We start from the raw sequence: 19,298 nt of genomic DNA on the forward strand, positions 1-19,298 counted from the left end.
GAGTTCTCGTATTGCTTCCATAGTTCTCATTCTTTTCCTGGTCCTTGGTAATTCTGTCAGAGGTCTTTCCTAAGCAATATGGTCTCCTAGTCCCTAAGTTTTTACAATAGATTTTCTTAAAAGGAATTGTGGTTTCTTTTCTAATTTAACAATATCTTCTTCTACCAAATGCCTACTTGCACACCAGTAGTGTAATAGGTTTATTTAATGCAACCAGGAAAAGCACATTTAGCATCATGCTTAATTTACTTTGTCCATTCCGTTCATCAGTTTAAGGTTTTTTATTTGGAAAGCATGGCATCAAATGAAAATGTGTATGAAAAGTGGCCTGCGTAGGTTCATAGATGCGATTTGAGATTGAGGCACATGCATCAAAGGATTTTGCGAGCGCACACGGTGCGATTCGTGAATCTTCCATTTGCGCTCTCAAAAAGGACTTTTGCGATGCATTAAAGTGTTAAGCACTTGCAATTTAAGAAATCGCAATTTATTGCGATTTCTTAAATAGCGATTGCATATAAGGAATTGCAATTTGCGATTCCTTAAATGCAATGCTAGAAGCACTTAAATAGCGAATTTGCCATTTGGGTTGCAAAATACTCTGGTGTGTATTTTGCAAAAACCTTAAATGCACTAAAGTGCATTTTACAAGGTTTCAGGTTACACACACACACACACATGCCCTTGGGGCATGTGTGTGCGCAACATGGGTGCACATCAGGAATTTCAGGGGTGCAACAGGGTGTCATTTTGACACCTTTGCACCCTTGAAATTGCATGCGGAATTTGCGAGTACCTACTGGTACTCTCAAATTGCGCATGCAATTTCCCATTCATTCCTAGGGGCCTGTAGGCCCATAGAAATTAATTTTAAGCCATTCCTTAATTGCGACTCGCAATTTACGAGTCACAATTAAGGAAGGTTTAGGAATCCCTATTTTAATAGTGATTCCTACATGCATAGGCTTTTAAGAGTCCTTAATTGCGATTCCTTAATAATCGCAATTAAGGACTCAAATGCATTTCTTGATTCATGTACCTGTATGTCCCTAATTGAATCTGTAAACTATAAATAGCTTATTATTTTCACTTTACCAATGTTCAGGGCCTAACTTAAAGAAAGTAGATTCATACTTGTTGAAAATGACAGCTTCTGTGGTCAGTAACTTAATAAGCAGCTAAATCCATGCAAAGATTTTCTTGTGGAAGTACACCTCTCAGCACAACTTCATAAACTCAATTAAATCACGTCCTGCAAGGTTTAAAATAACCTAGTGACACGCTGAGCTCACCGGTCAGCTTCTATCTAGATCACCTTTCTTGTCTGCCCTCTGCACCGTCTACGGATGCATTCACAGTAAAGCCGTCAATTACCCATGCCTCTCCCTTTCCGCTGTAGCCCCTGAGGCGTACCTCAGAGGCGACCTCGCGCGCGGACGCCCTAATCAGCAGCTCCTCCTTGCCCTCGCGGCCGCACGTGCACGCGTTGACGACTAGGTCCATTACAATTACTAAAATAATAATGTGTTCAACGGCAGTTTAATGGGAAGCGAGCTATTAGCGGGGATTAGCGTATTGACATAACAGCCGCCTGGCTCCGCTGAATTGTGTACGAATTACAGTGTCCATCCACGTCTGGCCCACAAAGATATTCTGGGAAAATGCAGCTAAAAGCTGTGCCTCTTACGCTGAACACAGTCCATCAGTTTTAATATCGGCATTTTTCAACTGTTTGCCACACTGATTATACGGAACAATTTATCTGCATGGCATTTATGCCCAGGGCCGGACTGAGAACCCAAAGCAGCACTGGCAATTTTGTCTGACCAGCAGGGATGCAACAAGTGTGATGCACGTGCACTGCTGCTTTTATGACTGGGGGAAGCATTACGAAGTCGCTGATGGTCCTGGGCAGGTAACGCTGCCTGCAACGCGCATTACACCTACCTGGTGCTACGGTCGTCACCACCACAGAGCCTGCAGTCCTGGTCGCACCCGCCGCCGTGTTTGACATCTCGCGGCCGCGGAGCGGTGCGGACCACAAGCCCCAGCTCGCCCTGAGTCTCCGCCCACTGCCAGAATCACGCGCCGGAGGAGCTTCAAAAGAGGGCTGCTCCCTCCGCCTCGCGGACGCGCGCGGGCGGCGCCGGGCTGAGCCCGGGCAGAGGGCGGGCCGTCTGTGGCCGTCCGGGGCAGGAAGAGGCAGGGCTGGGCCCCGTCCCTTATTCGTGAGTTACACGTTGTCCGTGTGGAGGACTATCTGGACATATTCACCGTATCCTGACATTATTGCATCTTGTGGAGGTACTTAGTTCGTGTATGGCCCCATTGTTTGGTTTATGGTATGTGTAAGTGATAGGTGAGCCACAGGAGAGGGACTGGCGGGACACTGTACCATCTAAGACATACAAGTTACATTATTCCCCATCAAGGCCGAAAAACAAACAAGTGGTGTTGAGTCAGTTAGATCATGGTCAAACCAAAAAACCAGCACACAAGGGCAGAGGGAGGGGTGAGGGGAACCCTGGACGCTTTTATTATACGCGCAGAGTCACTCCTAGCTCATGAGATTCTGTTGACTGAGAAAAGGCTTTCATTGGACTCCTTAATTGCTAACAAACGGTCTTCTTTGGGCAACATAGCCCTCTGCCCTACACCGGGTGGAGGTACATGCATGCCCCAAACGACGCAAGCACATCCACCCCAGCCTCAGTCCTCTGATACTCCGATAGTGACAGATAATTGCTCTCGGGGAGGCTCAGACTCATTAGGTCAATCAACAACCGACCACACTAATATAGGCAGTCCTCAGCCCGCTAGCACTAACATTGATTTGGCTAATGACATTAACATCATAGGGGGAGGAGTACCTAGGGGGGCAACCAGCGCACAAACACTAATGCCCAATTCACACCCTATACAATCACCCATTAGCGAAGTCATCACACGTTCTAAAAAATCCCAACTTGCGGCAGGGCAACCAGAGAATGGTGGAAGGTGTGCTGCTAATCTTCCCAGCAAGTCGGGCCGCAGAGGGCGAACCACGTCTAGCAAAAGAGGGAACACAAACAGTGAGAATATAGCATGCCCAGGCTGTCAAAATATAAACCGGGCGGGGGAGCTGCAGGATATCACCACAGCATTTGGGGAAAAAATGGAACAGCTTTTAGCCCAACACCTAGACCCAGTCCTGAACGTAGTTTTAAAGCTAGTGGAAAAGATAAGTAGGCTGGTAAACTTAGTTAGTGAGCAGCACAATGGGGTCACTCCACCAAGGAAGGAGAAGGAGTCAACAGTGGAGGATAGCGGGACTAAGTCTGTAACTAATCCTGACCCTGATCTTAGAGCCCATAGGCAAGTACCCCCGGACAATAGGAATACAAGTAACAGAACCCTCGGTGGCATGGCCCAGGGCTCCACACAATTCCCTCCCGAATCAAACGAGGCCTGTTGGGGACCAAGCGAGCAAGCCACGAGGGATTAAAACAGTGCGAATGCTTGTGTTCAAAGCACCCCAGGCCTCCAGACTTTGGATTTGCCCCCTGCCTCTAGCCCCTATTCGATTGTTTTAGTAGGAGTGCCGGGTCTGAACAATGATAGAGAGGAAACAACCAACGCTCTGATTAATAAAGCCTCACACTGGTTACTTAATAACACGCCTGATAGAAGTTTGCAGCACAGGCATATCCTTATGGCTAGGAGGGTAGCTTGGATTGGAAAGACCGCGAAAAAATTTGCGGGCGACTGTGATAGTTAACCTCAGGTACCCAGAGCTAGTCAGAGATTTGTTGGACAATCGATATGAGGAAAGAGTCCCTGGGTCCTGTATTAGGATGTTACCTCTGCATTTCTTCTATAGAAGTAGAGCTCCGCCTAAGGGTACTAGTTGGCTGGGGTCAGGGACAGTAGTTGGAAGAAGGGAGGAGGCTCACGGCTTTCAATCAAACAGATTTGCCCCCCTTTCAAGCTTATCTCCCCTGGATGAGCAAGACTGACTGACGATACCAGGCAACGGGGAGCATGAGACAGACATAGACACCTTTAGTAATCATGTAGAATCGCCTCCCTTAATGGTACCTGATTTGGCTCAGGGGACCCCCGACCCAGATGTAGCTGTTGGTGATGTAGGCATGTTGGGTAGTGAAGCTGGATCCGGGAGACCTCACACTAACTGTTCATTGAGGGGCTCCACCCCAAGGCACTCGCCCGGTGCACCAAAAGGACATGATTCAGACCATAACGATTTGAGGTTGATCTCCTGGAATACTGCCGGTTTGGCATCTAAAATTCATAATTCGGACTGGCTAGATTTTATTAGGAAATACCATGTTATTTGCCTCCAGGAGACATGGGAAACAAGTAATAACGCCTCATTCATTGAAGGTTACAAGCAATTCTTTGTTGCAGCCAGGAAATCAAGTATGGGCCGTGCCATGGGAGGGCTAATTATGTATGTGGCATTGGCATTGAATGGGAGGTGGGTAGATCTAGAATGGGATTCAAGTTGCCTACAGGGAGTGAGACTCATAACCAAGGGTATAAAGATTATTTTTATAAATTTTTACAATGCAGGACAATCTATGCTAAATTTGGTTGAACTGGAAGAGAGGCTGACTAGGCTAAATGAATCAAGGGATGCTGGCACCCAATTAATTCTTATGGGGGATTTTAATTGCCATCAGTGCCCACACCTGAAATGGGAAGATGGGATGTGGGATGCCTGCCCCACTACTAGTGGATGGCACCCGGAACACTCCAGTGAGGGCCTGGCACTAAGTAGAATTCTCGGCAAGTTTGCTTTAACCCACACGATGGATATGATTAGGAATGGGACACCTAACTCATTGATCCCTTCCTTTAAGGGGAGAGGAAGGGATTCAATTATTGATTATTTTTTTATATCCACCGTGTTTGAAAGTAGGGTAGCCCATTTTGAGATAGTGCCAAGCGTGTTCAGTGATCATAACCCTCTGGTTTTGTCATTAGCGGACATACTTGGTACCAAGGTGGCTGTAGTATCTACTGTGGGTGAATATAGAGCCAGGGACCAGGGGAGAAGAATCAAATGGAGCAACATTGATGGCGATGAACTCCACAGAGCTCTCCTCAACAATGCTGAGAATCACATCTGGAGGTGTTTAGATCCCAAGATAGAGGGGACGGACTTAATTGTAGCATTCGAAGGCACTGCCCAGCACATCGATAGTCTCTTAAGAAGTAAACCCAAGCCCAAGGGTGACTTTTGTCCCAGGTGGTTCGATAAGAACTGCTCAAAGGCCCATAGGGACCTGAAGTCGGCATTAACCAAGGTCCCTAAGGACAAAGGTGAGATAGCCGCCTGCAGGAGTAGTTACAAAAAGGCGACTAAGACACGGAAAACAGCCCTACAAAATGAAGCATGGGTTTCTCTAAGAGAGGCTGCCGAGCTTAAAGACATGAGTAGTTTCTGGAGGGTAATAAACGCCCCCTGTTTCCAACCCCTGGATAAACCACAACTGGCCTCCCACATTTTACCAGAGGCGTGGGAGGCACACTTTTCCAGATTGTATAATCGTGGGGCATCTGAAGCACAGTTATCACCGGTAAACGGTTGCCCCATTAGTGCCTGGACACCCATTATGGTGGATGAGGTTCATTTGGGCATAGAAGGCCTAGTAGTGAGGAAGGCGCCAGGGCCAGATGGGATACCCCCTGATCTATTTAAAAGCCAGATAGATCTTTGGGCCCCCATTTTAACCAGGATTTATAACACAGCTATGGAGGTGGGCATGCCGAGATCATGGTCTACGGCCGTCATTGTGCCCATATTTAAGAAGGGTAATAAAAATGACCCTCAATGTTATCGCCCAATATCCCTAATAGATGTAACGGCGAAAGTTTTGGGAAGAGTCATTCTAAACCGTCTAATGACATGGGCTGACGAAAACAATATTATCACTGACGTACAGTATGGCTTCCGAAAAGGGCGCTCCACAACTGATCAATGCCTTAACCTTTACCACCTGGTGGCAAAGTATACTGTGGCCAGGGAGGGGACAGTTTACCTGGCATTCATGGATCTCTCAGCGGCCTTCGACTGTGTGAACAGAAGAAGGCTGTGGGAGATCCTGAGTTGATCCACGCCCTGCGTATGCTTCATCAAAACACCACGGCACGGGTCAGGTACACAAACGAGGGCGACGTCACCGAGGAATTTCAGTGTAAGGGCGGGGTGAGACAAGGATGTATCCTGGCACCCTTCCTATTCACGCTTTATATCAATGGGCTAGACAAGGCGCTCGGAGCCCTGGAGGCAGATTGCCCCAGCATAGGGAAGAGAGGAATACCCGTCCTCCTTTACGCAGATGATGCGGTCCTCCTGGCGCGCACTGGCAGGAGCCTGCAGGCCCTCATTGGGGGATTTGTCAGCTTTATGGCAGACCTAGATTTAGTCCCTAACCTCACAAAATCTTTCATTATGGAAGTAGGAAAAACCCCACACAAGAATTGTGTTTTCACCATAGGCACACACAAACTGCAGAAGGTGAAACATTTTAACTACTTGGGTATGGTTTTTGACAAAGACTTAAATTTTAAACCCCTTGTAAGTCATAAATGTACCCAACAACTTGGTGCTGAGGGGTCAATTATGAATTATGCACGCAGACTGGGTCGCTGGTCACCCAACGAAATTGTACATTTATATAGTCTTGTCTGCTGCGCCAAAACCCTGTACGGAAGTGAGGTGTGGGGTTTTACAAATGGGAGAAAAATTCAGATTGAGGAAGATAAGTTCTTGAGGAGACTTTTGCAAGTCCCTCAAAGCATCCCCTCTTTCATGGTCCACGAAGAGCTGGGTATCCCCTATATTAGCGATAGGGCATGCCTCAAACCCATCATCTGTTGGATTAAAATCTGGATAAACCCTGAGGCAAGCCTTAGCAGACAAATTTTGGAGGACTGTCTGAAGGGGGACAAGGGGCTGCAAATACCCTGGCTCAAATATGTAAAGGACACGCTGACTAGTTTGGGCCATGCAAATCTTTTTGATGACCCCTCCATAATAGGAACGAGAGACAAAGAGGCCATAAAGGCAGACTTCTTACTATATGTAGCTAACGTTAGAGAGGAAAGGGAAGGGCGGAAACCTACTGTAAGAGAACACCAGCTCACAAAAAATTGTGTGGGGATGGAATTCTATCTGTCCAATATACATAACAGACATGACAGATTCCTGATAACAAGATTCAGATTAAACCTCCTGCACCACATTTTATCAGTTCCAGCTGGTTACACGAGTGATATTAGCAAAAAAGGGTGTTGCGGCTGCGATCAACGATCTCCGCAAGACACCATCCACTTTGTTCTCATATGTCCATTTTACGTCCTTCCCAGAAAGCGTTTTTTAAAAAACATCTTGAAACGCGCGGGAATTAGACAGGCTAAAGTGGCCCTCTTGTATCTCAAACTCTCTGCTGACCCATTTGTATTATTTAGCACTGTGCACTTTTTGCGACTGGCAGTTAGACTAAGAAATACCAGAGGAGAGGATTAACTACTAGGACTGCTACCTTGTTTTTATGATTATAAAGTATCCTCTCTGCCATAGACAATTATTAATAGGCACAAGAAGGCTGCCGACGAATGAACCTTAGCACTTAATTGTTCTGCTTTTTATGATCTCGCATTTTGGGATTTTATGTATTGATGATTTTAGGGTATTATGTAATTTTGATTGTGTTTTTTAACAAAAGTATGTTGACTTGATGATGTGCATCTTTTATGGTTATTTGTAAATATCCGAATAAAGATATATTTGATTTGATTTGATTCATGTACCTGTATGTCCCTAATTGAATCTGTAAACTATAAATAGCTTATTATTTTCACTTTACCAATGTTCAGGGCCTAACTTAAAGAAAGTAGATTCATACTTGTTGAAAATGACAGCTTCTGTGGTCAGTAACTTAATAAGCAGCTAAATCCATGCAAAGATTTTCTTGTGGAAGTACACCTCTCAGCACATTTAAAGACCTTGCCTTTATTATATGTACCTGCATTTCAAAGATCCGTAGAAAGATATGGCCTTAAGACTGAATTTAACAATGCTGTTGTCAATTGGGACCTTTTCCTTCACTACTCGTTTCTGATTTGTCTCCTTATGATAGCCAGTAAGGTGAGCTCTGCCTTCTCTACTATTAACATACCCCTTATTTAAGGTTGACCCGACTCATGATTTAGGGCCATATGTATGAACGCATTTTCCCATAGACACAGAATGGGTAAAACCCTTTGATACATATGGCCCTTAGCCCTTCTAAAAGTCCATCAAGAAAAGCTAAAGTCCCTAATGAATGTGTTTGTGCTTTTAACCAGTGAGGATTGAGGGCTTCCTTTGCCCTCTCCTGTTGGTCCACACTGTCCCCAAGGGTCTATTCTTGGGCACATCCTCTTTACTGTACATTAAGCCACTTGGCTCACCTCTGGGTGATGTAGGCATAGTCTATGTCCAGTACATAGACCGCACCATTCAATCAATCTGGGTTTATACAGCGCGCTACTCACCTGTGAGTCTCGGCGCTGGGGGGTGCAGCTAAAGCTATCCTCTGAATTGGCAATCCGTCTTGAGACTTGGAAAACACAACTGGGGTTGGCACTACATTTCCTCAGACTACACTGAATTCTGCTTATCCTTAAAAGCATATTCCTGTCCAGTCCAGTCCTGGGTGATAGTCCTCACAGTACTTGAAATTGCTCCCACTGTCAAGTGAAATTCCTGGGTTTGTTGTGTGAAACTACACCTCTAACTGGGAAACCATGCTCAATATCTGCTCAGGCAGTTGTAGGATATCAGAGTTCCTCCTAATTCTGACTTTAAATCAGCAGTCCAGGATGTGCTCCTGTCCAGACTTGATGTAAGAAACACCCTGTTCAATGATGTACAGAAGTTTCAAGTGGCGCTTCTGAAGTTAACTTTATAACTCAGCACACGATCTGCCATAGTGATTGGACCTAATCTCCTGTCCCATACGTGCCTATGGTGGCTCACAATGGCCTGTCTTGTCCATAAACTAATTCACTCGGTTGTTTTTGGTTCATTGCCAAGAGGCTTGCGCTGTCTGCTGGTTTATAATGCTTTATCTACTTGTGTCTTGAAACGCAAGTTTTAAGAAACCAAGATCCTGCACCCATTCCTTGTCCTTGTTTGCTGCAGGGTATTGGCTTGATCAGCCTTGACCTCATTGCACTGCCTCACAAGCAGCTTTAAAAAAAGTAAGGCATGCCCTCTACATTGTCATAGATCCTCCTGCTGAAGCTGCACTGTGCTGTGGCTTATCTCTTCTACTATGAATATCTTTCCACAGCACATTTTTCCATGCATTCCACAACATAAACCGTTTGTAATATCAAAGTGTAAGGAGTTAAATATTTGTGATTGTGTATATCCGGTCTCCTCTTTACCTATGCAGCATTATATATCTTGGTTTTCAACCCATACATTATTGTATATAATCTTGTACTCACCCCCCCCCCCCCTCCCCCAGTGCTTGCATCAGATCTGCTAGTTTTCATTCATGCATCCATTTGTAAATATTTCCCTTACTTTACAGCTCTTGCATCTTTTAGGCCCAGGCTTGTGCTAACCAAGACTTTTAAAATCATGAAATAAAGATGCAGTGTTTGCAATGCTGGTGCTTTACTTGAAGACTATTAAAACCGCTACAGTGGGCTTGCGTTGCCTGAACTTCAGGCCCTCCGCTTACTGAAAGGCGTCTGAGTCTCTGTAGATCTGTTGTGCCTGTAATCTCCCTCTGGTTTCCGGAGCATTTTTAGTCACTGACGCTGCTGCTGGAATGCTACACCATACCACACCTGATTTTCTTGTGGATATGGTCACTGCGGGAGCGCAAAGTATCTGGGCAATCAGGTGCTGAGGTCCTGGACTGTTAGGCCGCCTTATGGAAGCAGAATGATTTGTTTTTTAGTTAGCAGGGGCTTCTGGTTTTGTCCGTCACTGCCAAGAAGTAGGAAAGTGGCGGTGATTGATCATAGGTCAAAGTTTCAAGCTTAAGTACATAAATCCCAAACCCAAAGTTGGTGCATCTTTAAGGTAATCAGTGGCAAGCCTCCCTTATGGTGCCACTTCTCCCGAGCACTTGGGGAGCAAGGTGCTGGGGCCTGAGATGGTGGTTGCTCGTCTCTAGCTACTTCAGCTGTTGAAGTGTATGATAATTGAATTCCTCGTACGTTTACTACGAAGGTGATTGTGAGTGCTTTGCCATTTTAAAATCTGGAAAAGGAGGCCTGTTGAACGTTTAGGATTTGAAGGATTACATTTGACTGAACTGGACCAGTTGTAGGCTTCAGAAAATGATGCAGTGAGCAAATCGGAGATGAAAAATAGCTGTGATTTTTAAAGGGCTTACATCTGCTTGGGAGTACTCATTGGTTTTATTTCAGATTCCTTTTGGCAATAGAGTTGGTCTGCCTTTTTTTTTTTTTTTTTACTATTGGGAAACCTCCTTGCAATTGCCTATTACTAAGAGAAGATGGATCAGAAACTCACAGCAAAAAAAATTAAGAAATTTGTGTTAAAAGAAGGCAGTGAGTGAAACTAACGCTCCAGCATGTCCCAATGATATTTTCAGCCTGTCAAGAGTGCAGTTTGCAGAGCATAAGTTGATTCAATAAACCTTTTCAGCATCTGCCTCTATATAAAATAAGGAAAAATTGTTGGAAAGCGTTTAAAGCCAAAGATGATGGAAGGCAACCTTTACAATCCTTTATATTAGGATACAGTACTGAAGTACAAATTAAATTTTCTGCAGAAAGGAAGATGAAATCAAAATCCCATTTGGAGTAGTTTATAGATTTTCTAGAACCTCAAATATCATCTGTCCACAATTGATCTCAAACCTTTGTAATATCTGTGGGACTAGCGGGATAAGTAACAATCCCTTATTGAAAAAGAATACAGCTGTTACCCAGAATGAGTGGTGTAAAGAACACTAGCAGTGAAGTTAAGAGATGCAAGTCAAATTGTCTTCCTCCCTAGACACATCAACCTCTGCAACTTTACTGTTAATGTTTCATTATTTATGAGAGCAACTTTACATGGTATATTTGAAACATTCATGATTTGGTTGTCTCGGAGAACAAATTTATGAGGAACCTCATCTCTGTCCCAACATCATCCCCCCTAAAACCTTTGCTGCATGACCTGGGGAGACACTCTATTCAGGACATTGCACGTCTACGACCCTTATTATTCTGGGAAAGACTGCGGAGGACCCCTGAACTTGCTAAATATGCAGCAGGTTTAAATGATCTTATTAGCAGACACTGGGCGGAGGTTAAAATGGATCACTCACATAAAGCAAACACTGAAATTTATTGGCTATGAAGACTCCTGGGTATCCCAGGTACCCCCTCCGAAACAGGATCTTAAGGAAGCTTATTGGAGTTGGGTAAATACAAGAGATCTGAATAATCCCAAATTGGGGAAGCTGAGTGAGGCCTTCTTCGAACATAAGCCCTTTTGTAAACTGGAGGCATACCTTGACTTCATCCAGTCCCCACTGGACAGATCCCTGTATGTACGTTTCAGATTAGGGTCCCTCCCCCTTAATTGTGTCACTGCTGGCTGGAAGGGATCCTTACCTTCATCTGCTGGTTGTCCGAGCTGCACAGCACCTAGTGAGTCTACTCCTCACTTCTTATTTGCTTGCTACCATTATCGAAGGCCAAGAGCCAAATGGTTGCGTCCGATCTGTAGAATGTTGGGATGCCGTGACTATCGTACTGTGCTACGCAGACTGATACCTCGTCCCTTACTATTGTCTGCGGCATTGCCAAGTACTTGGGCTGTGCTTGGCTATTGCGTAAGAAAAAAAATTCAGCGCAACTGCATTGATCCACTTTTGTGATCGACCACTATCTGCACTTTAACGAACCCTAAGTCACTAAGCACTTTGTCTCTGTTTCCTATATGCTGTTCTTAACCGTTTTTATAACTTTTTAAGATGTTCACGATCATTGTTGTTGTTTTTATGTCTATCTTGATCCTTTTTTTATCATTGTATGTTGTGCTTTTATGATATTTTATATCGAATAAAGCTTTACCTACCTACATTTGTGTTAAATAATGCTTTGAAGTGACCGGTTTATTAAAACATTTGCTGTAGAGCTAAAACAGTAAATTCTTGTAAGCCTCTCCTGGTGAGACCAGTTGAAGTGATCCTGGGAGATCTATAGGCAAGAGGGTCGGTTAACATTTTTTGAGGCCTTTGTTGATCAAAAAATGAGAGGATTGTAAACTTTATAAGAGGAGGTTATACCTTCACCTGTGTTTATTGAAGGAAAGATTATAGGATTCCTACCAATTCCACATGGCAGAAAGGTAACCAGCAATTTGAAAGACCAAAGAAAGAATTGAGATAGCCACGGAAAGATACAGTAGTTTTGACAAAAGCAATTGCTCCCACTTTGGACTTCTTACTTTCATTAGTAAGACAATGTAGGCTTTGAACCTCACAAATGTGTAATGGGGGAGTAGTGTATGTCTGGGCAGTATAGTTCTAAAAGACAAGTAAAAATAGAAATACATTTTTATCCCTACAATAAGGGCCAGAGAGGAGGACTAATGGTTGAACTATAATAACCATGCATTTTTAGTAAAGGGATTGATACAAAACGGGGATAAGTGTTAATAAATCAATAGGAAGGGATTCTAATTTAATATATGAATGTTTGATAGGAGCTGGAAAAAAGTCCAAAAGTGAGACCATTAAACATAGGGCCTTTTGGCGGATATTCCAAAATGTTCAACCATAGAAATATTTTCATCCGATCATATGATACAGGCTGGTTTTGTAACTGATGTAAATGGTGCAAAACAAAAATCTTTGCTCTGTTGAGGTGTTTGTGGTTCAGGTCCAGCAAGAATTAAATTTTAAGAGATTTAAAACATTCCAAACTCTGAAATAGAAAATGAGCAGATAAAACTATTTTTAAATAAGTGCGGTTATCTAATCAAATTTGCTTAGCATGGTGAGACTGAAATGAGGGCCCCTTCGCTAGACATGTTGAGCTGGAGAATAAAAGTAAGTGGACCAAAGAGATGAAATACTGGGCAAAATCATTAAGGCATTATGAATGCTTGAGAATGTCCAATTGAGAAGGTGAGTGGAACTTCCAGATTAAGTGGTATAAATTAGGAAAAGAAACTCCCCTCTCCCAACAGCCTAGGATTCTTCTGTTGAAAATAATCATAGTTTAATATATTAAAATTAGGATAGAATTTTGACAGAATATGATGTATTTTGTTTTCAACTAACATGGCTGTGTGGGGAATCGCGTTATTTCATAGTTTCTTCCAAATAAACCCCAAATCAAAAACATATAGAATGGCCTTTTAGTTTTCTCGACTAACATTGCTAGAGGTATTTTTCAGTTGAATTCCAAATGTATTTGGATTCAGATTTGTAAAAGGAATCCATACAGAAATTCAGCACACATAGATGTATTAATAGTAGTTGATATATATATATATATATATAAAATAAGAAACCATTTATTCTATTAAGTATTGAGTAATATTGGCCTCCATGCTGTGACCTAAAATGCTGATTTTCCACAGTTTTAATGGGTGGAAAATTAAGTTGTATTAAAGAGACAAAGGCTAATATCCCTCCCATGTGTTCCCAACCATGTTTGTGTTTGAATTTTTATTTTCTGGGACAAATTTAAGAATGAGTCTAAGGATACATTGTGGATTTACGGGGGAAATGTACGGATAACTGCAGAGGGAGTTATTTTTTTGGTTTGTGTTGGATTTGACTTGGAGTTATATGGCAGCAAAAATAAGTGATATGGCTGCAGGTTCCAGGGTTCTATACATGTTCTATAAAAGTTCCAGAATGTGTAAGGTTCCAATTCTGATTCTCTTGTTGCTGTGTATGACCGCAATATAGGGATAATGCATAATATTAGCCTCTGTATCTTGAATAAAATCTTGGGGTTTTTTGGTTTTTTTTTTTCCCATACTCAAACTGTGGAAAATCTGCACTGTGCTTATGACTGATTTCAGTCTCAGATTGAACACTCAGAATATTTAAGCCTGCATGAGGTACTCTCTAAATATGTTATTTCACCGGCCTGTTTTCCAGAATGTACAGTATCTAAGCTTCCATAAAATTTGCTATTAATTCTGGTAAACCAGTTATGTTTAAATGGTCATTTTTAAACTGATATTCCACTCTGTAGGAAACTGGGGTCTTGTTGCAATAGTTCCCCACCACCCCCCTCCGTCCACCTCCCTTTGCTTGGTATTTGATGCAACTTTGACTGAAGTGCACTGGGTCACTGCTAACTAGGTCCCCAGTGCCAATGTTCTTTCCCCAAACCAAGACAACTGATCACTAAGAGCTGCATTGTATCTTATGCCCCTCTAAGTGACCCAGCACCAAACTCTCAGGCTGTCACGGCAGGCTGCATGACAAGGTGAACTTAAAGTTAAAACACGACATAGCACATGAGTGTGCCATATCCCCCCAACACTGCATGTAAGGTTTGTCTGAGGCCTGCTGTAGGGGTAACTTACAAAGTGCATTATATGACATGTTAGGACATATTTGCAAGAGCAGATATGCCCCTGTGCTGACCAGTTCCATTACTGCCAGCATAGTAATCTGGGAAGTAATTTTAAAACCATGTGCTAGACACTGGTGAAAAACGAGTTCATGATGGCTTAACTGAAAACGGGGATGTTTGGTATCCAACATCTTATTAATAAGCCCACGCTGATGCCGGTGATGGATTTATTAATGCATGCACCCAGAGGGTGCCCCCTGAAATCCTACCAGCTACTGGTGTGCTCACTGTTTTTGCCAGCCTGACACTAGAGGAGAGTTTCAGACCCCCAAGGGTGAGGGACTTTGCTCTCAGGAGGTCCGAAACAAAGCCTTCTCGGGCAGAGGGTGTTTACACGCCCTCCCACAGGGCGACCTGAAGATTATCATTCCAAGGGAGGGGGGGGCTTCAAAGAGCCCACTGCCTTTGGTATGTGAATCTGGCTTCCCTCAGAGGAGAGGATGCAGACCCCCCTTTTTCTAGAGCCTTTTGACACTTGGACAGGTGGGAAAATTAGCTAGTCAGATGGCGTGTCCACCCTCAGGCTAGTGCCATCCTTAAGGTGGGCTACATGAAGTGAGGGCGACTTTTCAGAGTTTGCAGTCTTGGTGATGGCAAACGTAGAAATTCTGAGACCGGTTTATACTCTCTTCCTACAGGAAGTGGTCATATAGGTTAGCGTAGCTACCCCAGTGGTTGGTAGCCCATTGGCTACAACCCTACACTCCTAAATTAAGTATTTAGGGGAGTCCCTGGCACAAGAAAATCCGATCCTGACAACCTACGAAAAAGGACGCTGAAGAGCCACATAAGGAAAGACTGAAAAAGAGCAACTGACTTAGCACCAGCCCTGCCTGCAAGTCTTTTCCCTGTTGAATTGCACCAAAGACATCTTGTCCTGCAAGCTGTTGTACCTCCAAAGCCTGGGAGGACTTTCTTGGAGCAGCTTATGCATCCTGCAGACCTGCCTGTAGCTGGCACCCCAAGTAGAATCACAAGGACTCTGGAATCACCAAAACCTGACGCCGCCAAGTACAACTGTACCCGGAGACCCCATCCAAACCCCTGTTGAAGTGGGCTTACGGTGTCAGCGTGGTTACAAGCCCTTGAGAAATGGGAGTTCAGCTTGGGTTCACCCCTTGTGAGCTCTCCGTCGGCTGCAGCCTCGGTTTGCAGGTCTTCTCAACGAGTGATCCCAGACAAAGAAACCAGACACCTGCAAAGACCCTCTGAACCCGGCCGCTCCAGCCTTGGAAGGACTCCCGGTGTCCTGGCATCCCCTAGCATTGCAAGACTTTAACCCTCTGGTTGGTTCCGCCTGACTGGCCTCCCAGTCCAAACCTGCATCTTCTTTGCAAGAAGACCGATCTCCGTTAACTAACATTGGGCGCCCTCCGCTGTATTGCACCATTGCCTTTGCCCGCCCTAGTGCCAATGGAGGTGACCTGCTGGTGCTGCCTTGGTTCGTGCCCAATTCTCACCTCAAGTCCAAGAGATTGGTCTTATAAGTTGCTGTACTGTACCTGAATGCCATGTTTTTCCTTCCACAGGATAACATTGCAGCTTCTGAAAAAGGTTTAAAGTGTTGACTTTTTAAACGTAAAAGTATTTCTCTTGCAAAACATACTTACTGGATCATATGGATTCTGGTGCCTAAATATATGTAAAGATTTGTGTTTTTTTTTTTTATAAACTAGTGTGTATCTCCTTATTGAGTCGTGCATCATTTATTGACTATTGTTTGTGTATTTGTGGAGGTCGAACACTTCTCTCTTATAAGCTTAAGTCTGCCCGACAACACTACTCCCTAGAAGCCACCTGGGGAATGCTGGTGCAAGCCCCTGTCTTCTCATAAGAGAACCCCCTGGACTCTTTGCACGATATACCTCATTTTGGTATATAACATAATGTAGGGAAGTGGCTCTCGGATAAGGGAGAACTAACAGCAAAAAGAGGTTCTTAGATGTGACTTTATTGTATTCTCTTAAAGGAACAGTCAAATGAAAGTCTTCTGGTCTCTTCCTGTCACAGGACCGACGTAGTGTGGGCTCTTCTCGGACTGCAGTTCAGGTAGTGCCTCAGGGAAACAAAAATACAGAAACCGGGGAACTGGAGTCAGTGGCCAATTTTTTCGCTGTACAAGAACAGAATGGGAGGGTAGTGTTGGGGATATCTCCACCTTACATAAAGACTGTCACCAGTGAGTGGGCGTCCCTAATACATAGGGGCAATTATGCCGGCTAATCATAAACAGCGTTTGAGACCCGCCTCCCTCCTAGACCCCGCAAATGCTCTCGTCCCTGTGAGGCACGCTCCTCCTGGAACATGGCTGGCTTCCACGTAGGGTCGTTGTGGGTCCTTTGTTCCTTCTCTTAACACCCCTGGATCCACGGACCTCTTTTCGGGTGTCTGCTCTGGCTTCACGGTCAGGAAGTCCCTTTGTCCACAGGCTTCCCCGTCGTCTGGACTGTAGGTTCTCTCCAGGTTGTATCCTCGTGTCGATGCAAGACACTGCATTCTCTCTTGCTCTCCTGGACTCACCTCACTTGTTGTATATCCAGGTTTCAACGGCCTCCTCAGCTGATAGGCTGGGTTCACCAATTGGAGATCCCAGATGATGTAGTCTTTGGCAGACGAGCTGGGTTCCTGGTACACCGCCTCCTTAAAGGGTCTGTCGTTCTCTGTGTTCGTGGAGAAAGCCGAATGTGAATCAAAAGGCTGCAACAAGAGGGAAGAACTTGAGGGGGTAAGGGGTCATCGTCCGGGTCAATATTCAGAGGGAACCCCTCCGACACATAAACAGCCCGCTTCTTTCATACAATAGCAAACATTTACCCAGCAAATACAATGATGCCCAAATTATATTTTCATGGCCACCTGTTATTTTAGACTAGTTTCAGATTCCTTCATATGGATGATAGTGAGTACCTTTTGTTTAAGAATGTTTGGTGTGTGGCCGAAATGAAAAGGTGCTGCCCCTATATGTATTGTATTGTAATTGCACGCTACTCCTGTACCCATAAAGGATTAGTGTTGAGTTAGTATAATGAAATATGAAAGTAATTTTGAGTGGTGGATAGTTTAGTCAGTTATTTGGCTTCAGCAGGATAGCGGAGAGATAGAGGGAAACGGGTTCGCATTTATATGGCGTGTGTTGCCCTTGATGGGGTGTTGAAGTGCTTTTTTCGGCGAGTAGCACGCTACTCCGGAACCCATAAAGGATTAGTGGATTATGCAGAATACCAAGATCACTAACAGCCCGTATAAATTGAGGACCCGTTAGAAAGGCTTTCACAATTTTGAGCCAGTGTAAAACGTGAAAAGCTTAAATTTTATTTGTGCTGATCAAAATAGTTGGTATAGGGAAATAGTAATTGAGGCAACGAAGTGTCTGAAAGTTGAAGTGAAGGAATGTGATATTTCCCTTTTTTTTTTGTTTTGTCCTAAATAAGTAAGGGCTGTTTTTTTTTTATTATTAACTCCTAGTCAATACCCAAAAAGCCATTTGAGTGAGTTGGTGTAGAGGGGAGGAAGAGAGGTCAAAATCTGGAGGAGAAAGTTATGAGATCTAAGTAAAAGTACATGTTAAAGCAAAAAGAGGGCATTTTATAATGCAATATATCAATGTATGGAAGGAGTGGGCAAGTACTCGGTCAACAATAAATTATTGTAGTCCAAAGAAATTATTTTCTGAAGTCCAAGAAATTTCTTCCAAAAAGATTCTTTTATTCTTTCAAATTATTTTCAAGTTGGCGCTCAATCACATTCTTAGAAGTCCAAACACAATCTTAGTTACATATAAACACAGCCAACGCGTTTCGTCCCCCTTGGGACCTCATCAGGGCTCCTAAATAATGACACGACTGCTTTAAATACCAAACTTGGAAGGATATCAATATTATCCAGGTCTGTTATTTAGTTCTCATCAAATTAAACGTTATCTCCTAAATATTACAGCGGTGGTGTGAAATATTAGTTCTGGATTAGTGCCAGTATCATCCCAGTCTTTGTATTTCCATCAATTCAAAAGCTTTCTCATTCTGTGTCCGTTCTAGTTAAATAGAGGGTATTCTCCACATATCAAATCCTTCTATTCTGGCACTGGGTTCCTCGTGACCACCTCCTCCTTTCGAATAACACCGCTATTGCAATTGTGAACAGATGCAATTTCTTTGGCGAATTCAATAAAATTTTAGAAATTAGTGGGATGCAGATTATGGTAAATTGTATGGTCTCAAGGGTCATGGATAAGCCATTTGGAAGAAACTTGTGGTAAAGAATACTATGAATCTACTCCAGTTTAATAAAAGTATAAACAAAATCAAAGTGGGTTTTTGGGAAAATCAATAAAATAAGTTATTATGGCTCTTATTTATTCTAGAGGAGCAGGCTGGATAACCTTCCAGAGATTTAAAAAGAAAAATTAGGGCTCTCGATTTGTTGTATTTTTTTACATTTCTTTCTGTATTTACCCATATTTATTTTTTAGCAGTCTCATTGGTAGTTACCCATATTTATTTTGTTGTGAGAACAAATGGAGTCATAAAATGATATTTTCATATTTATTTAACTGATGAACATGCTCTCCTACTTGATGCCTTTCATGTTTCAGCAAATTAAGCAGCCAAATCTAACAAAACGTTAGCCACTTGTAAATATTAGCTTTATATACAAATAAATGTTAACAT

At 43.4% G+C, this 19,298-nt stretch overlaps 1 protein-coding gene across 36 annotated transcripts in view; it reads left to right on the forward strand.

The window, feature by feature from the left end:
• The window catches only part of SVIL (supervillin), a 635,411-nt gene that overhangs the window by 348,033 nt on the left and 268,080 nt on the right, over window positions 1–19,298 (forward strand). The gene's annotated exons all lie outside the window — the stretch shown is intronic.

Source organism: Triturus cristatus, chromosome 10 (genome assembly GCF_964204655.1).
Source record: "Triturus cristatus chromosome 10, aTriCri1.1, whole genome shotgun sequence".
Classification (NCBI taxonomy): domain Eukaryota; kingdom Metazoa; phylum Chordata; class Amphibia; order Caudata; family Salamandridae; genus Triturus; species Triturus cristatus.